This window comes from Sus scrofa, chromosome 1 (genome assembly GCF_000003025.6).
Source record: "Sus scrofa isolate TJ Tabasco breed Duroc chromosome 1, Sscrofa11.1, whole genome shotgun sequence".
Taxonomy (NCBI): Eukaryota; Metazoa; Chordata; class Mammalia; order Artiodactyla; family Suidae; genus Sus; species Sus scrofa.
Window position 1 is genome coordinate 234478098 of NC_010443.5, and position 13745 is coordinate 234491842.

Below are 13745 nucleotides of genomic sequence, written 5' to 3' on the forward strand. Positions count from 1 at the left end.
GTACTTGTTTTACGTTGTACTTCAAAGATAGATGTGGTTTGGGGCTTAGCATGATTTTAAAGGCATTACCCAAATACATTTTAATTGTATTATTGTTTGTCACCCTAATATGGAATTTTATTTGCACACTCAATTATGTTCTGAGGCCTTCTAAAGATAGGATCTCTCAAGATTTTTACACTATCTGTAGAAGGGAAGGAGATTATTCTGTAGTCTCACATCCTGTGAAAGAAAGGACGAAACCAAGTACTTTAGAGAGAATTTATGTGTATTTATGTGTCTGCTGTTTCTTATATTAACATTCACAGGTCAGTAAATTAAATTCACTGAAGTCTGTCAAAACACACAGGTGAACCGAATGAGAATTTCAGAAAAGGAAGATGCTCTCCTATTGCTGAAAGCCAATGACAGCTTTCTTATAGTTGCAGAGAAAGTTCTATTCCATCACAAAGTCAATAGTATTTCAGCACAGATGCACTACTAAATTCAGGTGACATGTTTAGAATAGAGACCCTCAGACTAATAAACCTTTTATTCCTTCCCTGAAGGGAGTGAGTCTTGACTAATGGTTTATTGGAATTATCAAAGAGTGTCAAATCCCACTTACTAAGTTCCAGCATGAAATTAGCCAAATTCCCCAAAGGCCTTTCTAAAACAATATAGTCAAATAAAAGGTGTTGGGCGTGCTGGAAAAAAGTGTTAAAACCAGTTACTTGGAAGTGATGAGAAATAAATCTAACTGTAGGCAGGAGGCAATGTTTATGTGTACAGTTAATAACTTTCTTAATAGGACTTCTTGGCTTGGTGATTCTCGTCTGGGGAGGAAAGTGAGGTGTGGAACACAGGGCAGGCGTAGGGCCATAAGTCAATTCCCAGCACTGTTAGTCAAGGATGGAAATTGCAAAGAGAAAAGCAATGAATTTAAAAGCCCCAGCAAGCGGAGAGAATGGAAGGAGAGATGTGCTGTTCTAGGGCAGGAGGTGGATGGGAGTGATTGAGAATCCAGGTTGGACCATCCTAATGGAAGGAAAAACCCACTTAGTCCTCAGGACAAGGAACTCCACCAGTTCCCCAAGAGTGATTCCTTTCTGACAGTTCCTTACTCAGAAAATAATGTTACTGTTCATACTGTTACTTAGAAAATAATGTTACTGTTCATAACGTCTCAGGGTGAGGGAGGCCCCAGAGGGGACATATTATAGAAATGTTTTTTGTTTTGCTTTTTTAAAAGCAGAAGTAGAGATTCCCAACCACAAGGCTCAAATTGAATTTCAGATACCTGTGAAAACAGCTGCTCTGAGTTTGTGTGAAAAAGACTGGTGGTACTCAAGGTAATGTAAGTTTAACTGATACTCTTTTCCTGAATATTTTACCCATGACTTGCTCTGCAGCACACTGGCAGCCTGGAGCTCTGCTTACATTCAACCCACATGCAGTGGAGCTGTTTCCTACAAGCACCCCCACTTCCTGACACTTGAGAGCCATGCAATGGAAGGCAGCTTGGTGGCTGTAGAAGGCCCCGAATAAAAGCGTATTCCACTTTCTGCATAACTTTACATAATTAATAGTTTTCCATGCAAACTATTGTTTGCCTTAATTGTTGTTCCAACAGCTGTTTTCATTAAATTGTAAAGCCCGCTGTGTCTAATCCTTTGAGCCCACTATTGATAACAAGAACAGCTCTGAAGCTTGCTCTAAAGGAAGAGTTTGTTCCCTGCCAAGCTGGAAAACCGTCCTGAAGTTACTTGAAAAATAAGGCCTACAGTGGGACTGGTTGTGTAGCTAATCCATTAGGCTTTTCAAAAGAGCCATGCTCTGTACCCTCATGGCTAAATTGACCCAACAACCAATCAATGCCTTTATTTGCTGCGTGGCTGCCCCTGAAGGGTCTTAGAGCTGGTCCAACTCGTAATCAAAGCCTCCATCAGTACCAGGGCCCTGATGACATAAATGGCCAAACTTTCAACGCGGCTGGCCCCGGTCCAGTCACACCATTTTGAAGATACAAAGAGGCTGTGTTGCTCGGTGGAATTCATTTTCTTGTTTACTTCCTCCAGAAACAAGAGCATCATCAGCACGCTCAGTGCATCGGATCAGACCGCGGAGTTGTTGACAGAAGCTTGGCGAGGCTTGCCAGCTTTCCACACGAAATGCTGGCTTTCTTCTCACACACCCCCTACCGTTTGTGTCTCTGCCAATTGTAGCACATCAGAGCGGCCATTGAGATAATGACCGTGAAGTCTCATGATACACTTTGATGAAGTGTAACATTTTTTAAAGGATTTTTGTCTGTGCCAAAATGATCGAGGCAGCTGACTAAAAATCGCCCCATCAAAATCAAGGCTGATTGATGAACAGCAGGCGGAGGCATGAGCCTCCCCAGAGAAGATGGGGGGGGGGAGACAGATTTTGCAGCCAAAGTGTCTTTCTTTCCGTGTCTATGTACAGCACAGATTCCTTTATTTTAAAAGTCATCTTTGTTTCAGATGACTTTACGTCAGTGGCGGATGCTTCAGCCTCCAACCTTCTTAAATTCTTTTTTTTTCAATCAACCCCCAGAAGATACAACGAGTGATTCCTTTCTGACAGTTCCTCACTAACGACTTCGAAAATAACATTGTTGTTAATAACTTGGCGTTGGGCACACTGGACATTTCAGGGCAGCACAGAGGTTTTCGGTCAGAGGCTGACCCTGGTGTCATGTTCAGGTACATCTGAATTTCTCTTGTTTAGCTGGAATTGAGAGTCTGATACACAGAAGTGGTTCTGAGCCAGTGAAAGCCCAAATCAAGCTGGTGTTAAAAACCAAAATTCAACCAAGCAAATTTTTAAAATCTTACTGACTTTATTCAACAATCCATGAATCCAGCAGCATCTCGTCTAGCAGACAGGAAGGAGCTCAAAGGAGCTGTACTCAGTGAAGGACTTCTGTATGCAGACAGGAGCAGGAACAAGGAAGTTACGGGAGCAGAGAGTGAACTGGTTGTGACCAGGCCACTTTCCTTTAGAGGGTGGCAGCAGTCTGTCAGGCAGATGACCTCACCAGTGCCAATTAGGCAATTCCTGATTGACTCGTTTAAGATTCCATCTCTGGGAGAGGCTCAAACTGTAATAAGTATTCGTTTGGTGATGTGGGGCTTAGCACAAACCACTTCATTCTGAGCCTGTTGTCTGTTTTTAACACCAGTAACAACATATACAAAGACTGTGACCTTCTTTGGGAGAAAAATCATATTGTTTAATTTACCTCCCAGACCATCATGACTGTCATTTATAGAATACTTGCCATCACCCAGGGATTGTGTATCAGGTGATTAAAGCATTCACAGAGGAGTTCCCGTCGTGGCTCAGTGGTTAACGAATCCGACTAGGAACCATGAGGTTTCGGGTTCGGTCCCTGGCCTTGCTCAGTGGGTTAAGGATCTGGTGTTGCCGTGAGCTGTGGTGTAGGTCGCAGATGTGGCTCGGATCCCGCTCCTGCATTGCTGTGGCTGTGGCGTAGGCTGGTGGCTACGGTTCTGATTAGACCGCTAGCCTGGGAACCTCCGTGTGCCGCGGGAGCAGCCCTAGAAAAGGTGAAAAGGCAAAACATAAATAAATAAATAAAGTATTCACAGAGAGTGAGAATGTTCACATGGAGTCTGTGATCTTCACCACTCTGTTTACTACCACCGTTTTAGATGAGGATACTAAGGTCCAGATGAGGAACCTGAGGCTTGGAGATGGTGAATAACTTTGCCAAGCCCGGAAAAGTGGGGAAGGCAGGATAGGACCTGTGTACTTGGTCACAAGATGTGTTCCGTCTGCCTCTCTGGTTGACTGCTTCTGATAGAGCTCATTAAACAGCGCTCCGTGGGAGAAGAGGAAGCAATTTGTGGTTGAATTTGTAAAGGCAATGAATAAAAGGGATTTACCTCTCAGCTTTTCAAGAGGACATTCGCTACATGACATCCTCTGATACCAGTTTAACCAGCGTTTGCTCAGAAACTGGGTTTGAGTGTGAGTGAAGCTGCAGTGAGGTTTTGGCTAACCTCCACCTGTCTGTGGCTTACCTTCTCATTCCAGGTCACAGCACAGGACAGGTCCTACCCTCGCGAGGAAGTGTGGTTGCTGAGCTCTAGGACTTCTCAGAATGTCACAATTCAATAGACACCTGTGCTGAAGCAAGTGCAAAAACCACAAGTGCAAAAGAGGGTTACAGTTCAGTTACCTTGACAATCTTTGTTTCTGCTTGGGGAGCAAGAATGCATGTCAGAGTGGAGTGGAGGGCTGTAAACTGGGGAAGAGTGAGAGTAAAGGAAGTCAGGGGTAGCTGAATAATGATAAAAAACAATGGTGTTTGAATGTGCAAATAAGATCCCCTTGGGCTTCTTTTAAATGTCTTCATACTGTTTCTCTAAGTACAGTCAAATAAAAGGTGACAAAAGCTCAGACAACAGAACAAAGGCACCGAGCTAATTTTGTGCACACATTGCAAGGAATAAACTGCAGGGTTTCATTATCCTCTTTCCAAAGAAAGTATATTTCAGGAGTCCAGATAGATTCATCCCAGTTTGCACTAGATTTTATGCATTATTTAAATTTTAAAAAGCAGCAGCACCCCAGATCCAAGTTTTGCAGAGAAGTTTTGGCAACCAAATTTGTACACGTGTGGCCCAGTGAAAGAAAATGGACAACAGAGGCTAAGAGATGGCAGAAGTGAGGAAAAGGGCCCTCCATTGCATGGGAGCCAGGCGGGAATTACATATATCCATTTGCACAAGGAATAATGGACTCAGAGAGTTCTTTCAGCCTTCCTTCGGTACCAAGTATGGGCATATGCTTTTTATAGAGAGTGAGTATTCTGTTGGGAGAGTGGATCACAAACTCGTTAGTTCTTTTCAAATAGAAAGCACTCACTCCAGAGGAAAAGGGCTCTAGTCTATTTCTTTCAGGAGCCCTTGAGTGAGGGAACCACAAAAATCCACCTGATTTTAAAGAAAACTCTATCTGTTTGAGCCCATCCCTTAACCTCACTTTCCTCATTTGTAAAATTATGGTTTTATATTCTCTGAATCCCTCCCAGCACTAAAAGTGGATAGTTTGGGAATTCATTAAGTACAGACTAATGCCTTTCATTTCCATTGATTCTAAGAGGATGTTGAAATTAATTGAATCAGTCCAAATTGACAAATAAAAGGATCTATTTGTGACTTTCCAAAAAGGCTCTACTTCCCAGAGTTTACTCAAGTCAGAGTTTCTCACAATGTGGTCCCTCAATGGTCCCTGATTTCATGGCCTGAAATCAAACCACTTACGGACGGTGTTAGAAACTCTGGAAGTGGGGCTCAGCCATCTGCATTTTAACAGCCCTCCAGGTGATTTGATTCCAGAGTTCCAGTTCCCACACCACTTGCTCTAGCTGTCCCAGCTGCCTGAAATGCTTTTTTTCTTTTTTTCCCCCCAGGTCTATTTGAGACCTGGCTCAAATTTTGCTTGCTTCAGGTAGCCTTTCCAGCATCCTCCAAAGGAAATTAAGTTCTCCTTTTCCTTCTGTTTGGGAGAACTTCCCTTCTACCTTTGTCAAACTTTGCATCTGCTGTAACTACATGTGATTGTCCATGAGGTGGAACCTGGCAGGGTGTGGTAAGCAACCTCTAAAATGGCCCCTAATGACCCCTGTTTGTTTCCCTTGTCTCTAGTGTGAGTTGGTCCAGTAAGACTTCCTTCTATGGTGAGGGGATGGCAATTCCAAGATAAGGTTATAAAAAGATTGGCATCTATCTTGGTCATGTTCTCTTGCTGGTCCTTCCTCCCTCCTTCTCTTTTTCTCTCTCACTCCTCCCCTCCCTTTTCCTCCTCACCCTCCTCCTCTCTCTTCCTCCCTCATCACCTCTCCCGCCCACCCTGGCCACCATGTAAATGTTAGGGAACTGTGGACCAAAACCACCTGTCCTGGCCAGGCATGAAAATAACTACTTGCATAAATTGCCTCACCACAGGAGGTCCCGATAAAGAATACGGAACTGACAAACTGCCGCCGAAACCAACCAGAAGAATTCAGGAGGGGCCAAAAAGAGGGAGGAGATGCCAGCTTCCTGCTAGCCTCCCAGAAACCCTCATGCTGGAACCCAGCTTGTCTGAGAGATGCGCATGCAACCAGTGAGGGCCCCGAGTTGGATCAGATATGGGCACGAGCAAGATGATTGGTCAGAGACAACCCGGAAACCCACCCCCACCTCCATAAAACCTGAGACAGCGAGCCACCAGCCAGAGCAATTCTCATGCGCTCCATTACTCTGCTGCTCTCCCTCCAGTGCCCCTTTCCAGTAAACTCTTCTCCTTTGTCAATACGTGTGTTTCCTTGCACAATTCATCTCTGAGTGTTAGACGAGAGCTCACTCTCAAGCTCTGAAAGGAATCCCCTCCAGGAACATAAACAAGTTCAGGCTATCCTAGGCTGTCCTTCTAGGTTGGCCCTGGTGGATGAGAGGTCACATGGAGGAGCATCCAGCCAGCCCTGGGGAGAGGCACATGTAAGTAAGCTCCTCCCTGGAGCTGAACCTTGAAGTGACTTTGGCTCCTGGGGACACCTTGATCTGTAGTCTTGTGACCTTGAGCTAGTACCACCCAGTTAAACCTCTTCTCGATGCCTCAGCCACAGAAGCTATGAGGTAATAAGTTGCTAAGTTTTGGAGTAATTTGTTGTGCAGAAATAGAGAACTCAAATGCAGGACTGGCATGTTTTTGTATTCTCCAAAGCACGTAATTGGATGCTTTGCTCATAAAGGAGTTTATTATATGACTGTTGGAATTGGAGGAATGTTGCCTTGAGAAATTTTCAAGAGTAGTTAATTTCTAGGTTTGTACCGGATGTATTCACTGTAGATTCTGGGGAAAATATGTCTTAATAAGTTATTGGAAAAAAAACAAAAAGGTTGGGGGTTGGAGTGGGGGTTAACATATGATAAGTCTGAGGAAAACATAGGCTTCCAGACATTTTGAGTTTTCCTGCAGTTGTGGTTTTCTAACTTGATGAAATGAGACTTTAAAAAAAAATAGCCATTTGAAGAGGATCGAGGCCCAGCAACCCAAATATCTGCAGTACAATAAAGCCTCAAAGTACCACAATACCAGCCAGAGGCCACTATTTGAGAACTAAGTGCAGCAGGGAAGAGTATGAGTTTGCATTTAGCTGTGACAAGTATCCAAAGGACTCTGCCTCACATCTATTCTTTCCTCCACTCCATACCTTTTCCTCAACATCCTGACATTTATATTTTTTTCCTTTCTCGGAGTTCCTGTCGTGGCTCAGCGGTTAAGGAACCTAGCTAGTATCCATGAGGATGCAGGTTCAGTCCCTGGCCTTGCTTAGTGGGTTAAGGAACCTGCATGGCCGTGAGCTGTGGTGTAGGTCACAGATGCAGCTGGGATCCCGAGTTGTTGTGGCTGTGGCGTAGGCCAGCAGCTGTAGCTCTGATTAGACCCCTAGCCTGGGAACTTCCATATGCCACAGGGGCAGCCCTAAAATGACAAAAGACAAAAATATATATATATTTTTTCTTTCTTTCTTTATTGAGATATAGTTGATTCACAGTATTATATATTATATAAGTTTCAGGTGCACAGCATAACTGATTCACAACTTTTAAAGGTTATATTCTATTTATATTATAAAGAATTGCTGTATTCTCTGTGCTGTACAATATATCTTTACACTTTATTTTTTCTGTACATAGTAGTTTGTACCTCTTACTCTTTAATCTTTCCCCTCCCTCTGCCCCTCTTCCCACTGGTAACCATGAGTGTGTATTGAATACAGTTCCCTGTGCTATATAGTTGGATCTTGATTATTTTATAGATAGTGGTTTGTATCTGCTAATCCCAAACTGCTCATTTATCCCCCTCTTTCCCTTGTGGTAACCATAAATTTGTGTTCTATGTCTGCAAATCTGTTACTGTTTTGTAAATAAGATAACTTGTATCATATTTTAGATTCCATGTATAAGTGATATCATATGGTATTTGTCTTTCTCTGACTTTGTTCACTTAGTATGATAATTTCTAGGTCCATCTATCTTGCTGCAAATGGCATTGTTTCATTGTTTTTAAATGGCTGAGTAGTAGCCCATTGTGTGTGTGTGTGTGTGTGTGTGTGTGTGTGTTTATTCTAATCAACAACTCCCAACTTTGCCTTGAATGATCATCTGAAAGGAAGAACAACAAATCATGAAGGGATTTGGGAGTAGTTAGAATTCCATCTTCCTTCCCTTATGTGAAGTGCACCTCTTGCCTGGCTCAGCGTCACTACAGTTTCTTTCCCCTTTCTTGTATGAAGGAGTGCTGAGAGTGCCTGAGAGGAAGGAGATGGGGTTGAAGACAGGCTAGCAGCTCACTTCTCACACAACCAGAGCAATGATCTGCTGTTCACACTACCCTTTAGGACTAGGACCAAAAATGCTCCCTGGGCAGTCCTGAATGCTGCTCCTGGCTCCTTCCACCACCACCACCACCACCACCACCACCACCACCACCACCACCACCACCACCACACACACACACACACACACACACACACACACACACACACACGAGCGTAATGCACTCTGAAAAGTCTGCTCTGAGGAGAGTGCAGCCAGCTGGAAGCAGCAGTGGAATGTCCTTCCCCTGGTACTTTAAGACATAATGGAGACTGACCTTCTGGGAGACTGCTGACTGGGAGAGAAATGAAGCCCTTAATTTCAAATGAGTTTGTTTGCACTTTCCTGGAGAAAAATCTTGGCTTGGATGACACCCAGTGTAATACGGTTTATTTGGTGTAAGTGCAAGAATTTTTCTGTTCATTTTCTCATTTCCTGAATGTAGGGCTTTTTGTTTGTTTTGAGAATTTTTTTTCTTCCCCCTTTTGTCATGTTTGGCCTTATTTTGAAGAGTAAAAAAATTATTTAAGGGAAAGGCTCAATTAAGTTTTATATATTAGCTTCATTGTGTTATATATATTGCTTGTGTTATTCAACTAAGACTATATACTATGATTCAAGGCACAGCATTTATGGAATAAGTGTCCAACAAAATTGTTTCTCCTATGGTGGGGGGTGGGAGGCAAGCAAGCTTTTTTTGAGTTTGGAGGGTTCTGGAGTTGTTGCTTTACAGAAACTGTGATCTTGCTGGAGAGATCCTTTGGGCTCTACATGCTGCAATTTCTCCCTTGTCCTTTTTTTCCCCTGTACTTGGGCTTCACTCTTCCTGTAAACTTTCCTCTCCAAGGGGCATTGGCTAGAAATAGCTGTCTCCCCTCACCCTGTCCTGGGCTCTCCCCACTGAGATGGGAAATGTGAGATGATGACAGCTCCGCACCTACCAGTCCACATCACTCAGATGAGTGAATTAGTTGATGAAGTTACTGTTGGTGCATGGCTGGTTTCCCTTGCGATCTCAGTTTCTCGTGAGATCTCAGTGGATCCCAGTTACATGACATCTCAATGGATGCAAGTTAGATTTAAAGAAAAAGAAAAAAGATAGCTATTTCTCTGCATATCTCACCCTCACCTACGGATTTACCTGTGTCTGCATTTCAAGGAAAAATGTAAAAACCGTATTGGTTATAACCAAATAGTTATTCCTAATACATACTTGTTAGATATTAAAAAATGATAGTTTGATCCTTCTTCCAGTCTTGTGTCCTGTCTCAAATGGCTCAGCCAATCAAAGCCTGGACCATAGCCAGCATGCTCTTTGGTCACTGCAGCTCTGAGGACTCCTTATCGCTCGTCAGCCTGTTCATTTGAACCTAACCCTTTCCAACCTTGATTCCTTTGTCCTTGGAAATACTGAGATGGGTTCTTCTCTTGCCCATCCCAAATGTATTCCTGCCAAGGGAGATGCTGAGCGTAGGCAGAGGCCACACAATGGTGGTTGGCACTGATGGTATTGAAAGAAGGAGCGCAGCCTAGCCCTGCCTCCTCCCTCTGTTTATCCTTTTGACAACTTGGAAGACATTTGCCAGGGAAGAAAAGCCGCGCATTCCTGGTATAATTTATAGGGCAGTGTTAAGCAGATGGTATAAGTGGTTTATTTTTAAGGAGGTTATTACTGGTCACAAAACTTCAAGTCAGCTATTTGCAGGGAACCCTCATGAAGGAGGCCCCTGTTTGTGGCGTCCACCCCCCAGAGTATCTGACAGAGGGCTTACTGTGCTTTTGCACCCAACCACATTTAATCCATTTATAAGACCCCTTTGTATGAGATGCCGTACAGGGGAAATTAATGTAGGATATGGCAAACAGCTTTTAAGAATGTCTTTTCTATAGAAGAACTGTGTCATTCAGAGAGCGAAGTAGGCTTTCCTCCCCACCACCCCTGCATTGTTATGACTTGACATCTAGTGGAATATTTCCACAGCAGAAGAAAGCTATTGTATAATTTATTCACTTACTCTCCTGCTGTAAATATAAGTACATTTAATTTGGGGTCCAAGTTTGGGGAAAAGCAGCAACAGCACTTAAAAATCAGTCAGGGAGTTCCCCTCGTGGCACAGTGGTTAAGAATCCGACTAGGAACCATGAAGTTGCGGTTTCGGTCCCTGGCCTTGCTCAGTGGGTTAAGAATCCGGCATTGCCGTGAGCTGTGGTGTAGGTTGCAGATGCGGCTCGGATCCAGCATTGCTGTGGCTCTGGCGTAGGCCGGTGGCTACAGCTCCGATTAGACCCCTAGCCTGGGAACCTCCATATGCCGCAGGAGCGGCCCAAGAAATAGCAAAAAGACAAAAAGACAAAAAAAAAAAAAAAAAAAAAAAAAATCAATCAGTGAAAAATTGAAAGTTCAATGTAACAATGACTAGTCACATAGACAGTAGAAGATAACATATGCCTTACAGGAAGGAAGATATTTTCTCACCCAGCATACATTTTAGATTTTAAATTTCTGGAAATGAAAATAAAATTTTAAATTAAAAACAAGCATCAGATGCCAACCTTTTGGGGTTTTTTGTTTGTTTTGTTTTCTGAATAAGGTATTGTGAAGAAAGTAACTATCATCTTCCATTTCATCATCCCACAAAATAGAGACAGTCTGATATAAAGAGGAATTAAAACATAATTCCATAAAGAACCATTCTTTAATAAAAGCATCTCTATGTAGAATGTCACTATACTGGCCTTTGGGGGTTTTGTTCTTCCTTTCACAATAGGCAGTGAACTTGCCCTTACTGCCTGGCCCCAGTTCAAGACCTAGTGATGGGAACTCTGCTCTGGGCATTTGAGTGCATCAGCTGTGAAGTCAGATGACCTGTGGTCAAGTCTATGGGTTGTACGGGTGGGTATGTGACCTTGAGCAAGTCATTTCCCTGGGTTTCCATTTCTGCATGCACACAGTGTGTATTGGAGTGGTACCTATTCTTCATAAGGCTGTTGAGAGGTTTACATGAAGAAAGGGAAAATGACTGATGCATGTGAGTGTGTGGCACGAGACTTCTGTTATTAAAGACCTGACATAACACTGGACCATTGTGAGGACAGAATCCAGAGTTAAAGCAGAAATTTTAAAAGAACTGATGTTAGAAGAGCATGTTTTGTTTTTATTTGCTGATGTCTCTTGAATTTTATCATTTGTGCTTATAAGTAAACCATTTAGTAAATAGTTTAAGTTTGAAAGAAAATAAACAATGTCTTATGAAAGTAGAGGTGGCCAGTTTAGAAAATGGAATTCATAGAGACAAAGCTTATTGCTTTTTTCCTTTTTTTTTTGTCTTTTTTTTTGCCTTTTCTAGGGCCACTCCCGCAGCATATGGAGGTTCCCAAGGTAGGGGTCTAATTGGAGCTTTTGCTGCTGGCCTGCACCAGAGCTACAGCAACACAGGATCTGAGCCACATCTGCGACCTACACCACAGCTCACGGCAATGCCGGATCCTTAACCCACTGAGCAAGGCCAGGGATCGAACCCGCAACCTCATGGTTCCTAGTCAGATTCATTAACCACTGCGCTACGACGGGAACTCCTGCTTTTTTCTTAATTGGAATATGGTTGACATAACATTATGTTAGTTTCAGGTATAGTACATAGTGATTTGACATTTGCATACATTATGAAATGATCACCGTCTGGTAATCATCTGTCCCCATACAAAGTTATTACAGTATGGTTGACCATATTCCTTGTGCTGTATGTTATTACAATATTGTTGACCATATTCCTTGTGCTATAGATATTTATTATATAACTCAAGGTTTATACCTCTTAATCCCAGCCCCCTCTGGCTACCACCTTTGTTCTCTGTATCTATGAGTATGCTTTTGTTTTGTTTGCTTTGTTTTTTAGACTTCACACAGAAGTGAGATCATATGGTATTTGTCTTTCTCTGACTAATTTCACTTAGCTTGGTGCTCTCTTGATCCATCCATGTTGTTGCAAATGGCAAGATTTCATTCTTTTTTAATGACTAATATTCCATTGTATTTTTTATATACCATACATTCTTTATCCATTCATCTACTGATGGATACTTATACTGCTTCCATATCTTAGCCACTATAAATAATACTACAGTGAACATAAGGGTGCATGTATTTTTTCAAATTACTGTTTTTGTTATCTATGGATAAATATCCAGAAGGGAAATTGCTGGCTCATATGGTAGTTTTATTTTTAGTTTCTTGAGAAGTCTCCACGCAGTTTTCCACTGTGGATATGCCAATTTATAGTCCCAACAAAGTGCCTGAAGTTTCCCTTTTCTCCACATCTTTGCCAAGTTTTTCCAAAACCATTTATTGAAGAGGCTGTCTTTTCCCTATTGTATATTCTTGCTTCCTTTGTTGTAGATTAATGGCCACATGAGTGTGGTTTTATTTCTGGGCTCGTTATTATGTTCCATTGATTTATGTGTCTGTTTTTTGTTCCATACTGTTTTGGTTACAGTAGCTTTGTAGCCTACTCTGAAGTCAGGGAGTGTGATAGTTCCAGCTCTAGATAGTTCCAGCTCTATTCTTTCTCAAGATTGTTTTGGCTATTTGGGGGCCTTTTGTGTTTACATAGAAGTTTTAGAATTATTTATTTTAGTTCTGTGAAAAATGCCATTGGTATTTTGATAGGGATTGCACTGAATCTGAAGATGCCTTAAGTGGTATGATCACTTTAATAATATTATTTCAATCTATGAACATGGTATGTTTCCATTTGTTTGTGTTGTCTTCAGTTTCTCTCATCAGTGTTTCAGAGTTTTCCGGGTACAGGTCTTTTACCTCCTTAGGCAGGTTTATTCTAAGGTATTTTACTCTTTTTGATGTGATTGTAGATGGGATTGTTTCTTTCATTCTATTATTTCTTCACATAAATTCTCTGCCTTTTTTTCTCTCTTCATTATTGGGACCAAATGATGCAAATGTTAATGCACTTAATCTTCTTCCCAAAGTCTCTAACTATCCTTTTTTTTTTTGTCTTTTTGCCATTTCTTGGGCCGCTCCTGTGGCATATGGAGGTTCCGAGGCTAGGGGTCTAATTGGAGCTGTAGCCACCGGCCTGTGCAAGAGCCACAGCAACGTGGGATCCGAGCCGCGTCTGCAACCTACACCACAGCTCACAGCAACGCCAGATCCTTTAACCCACTGAGCAAGGGCAGGGACCGAACCCGCAACCTCATGGTTCCTAGTCAGATTCGTTAACCACTGAGCCACGACGGGAACTCCCATCCTTGCTTTTTTAAACAAAAACAAACTTTTTTTTCTTTTTTATGTTTAGCTTGGGTGATTGCCAGTACTCTGTCTTCCAGATT

At 42.4% G+C, this 13745-nt stretch overlaps 1 protein-coding gene across 1 annotated transcript in view; it reads left to right on the top strand.

Annotated features, from left to right (window-relative positions):
• Positions 1–13745, top strand: part of SPATA31D1 (SPATA31 subfamily D member 1) — a 194394-nt gene that overhangs the window by 107132 nt on the left and 73517 nt on the right. The window lies entirely within an intron of this gene.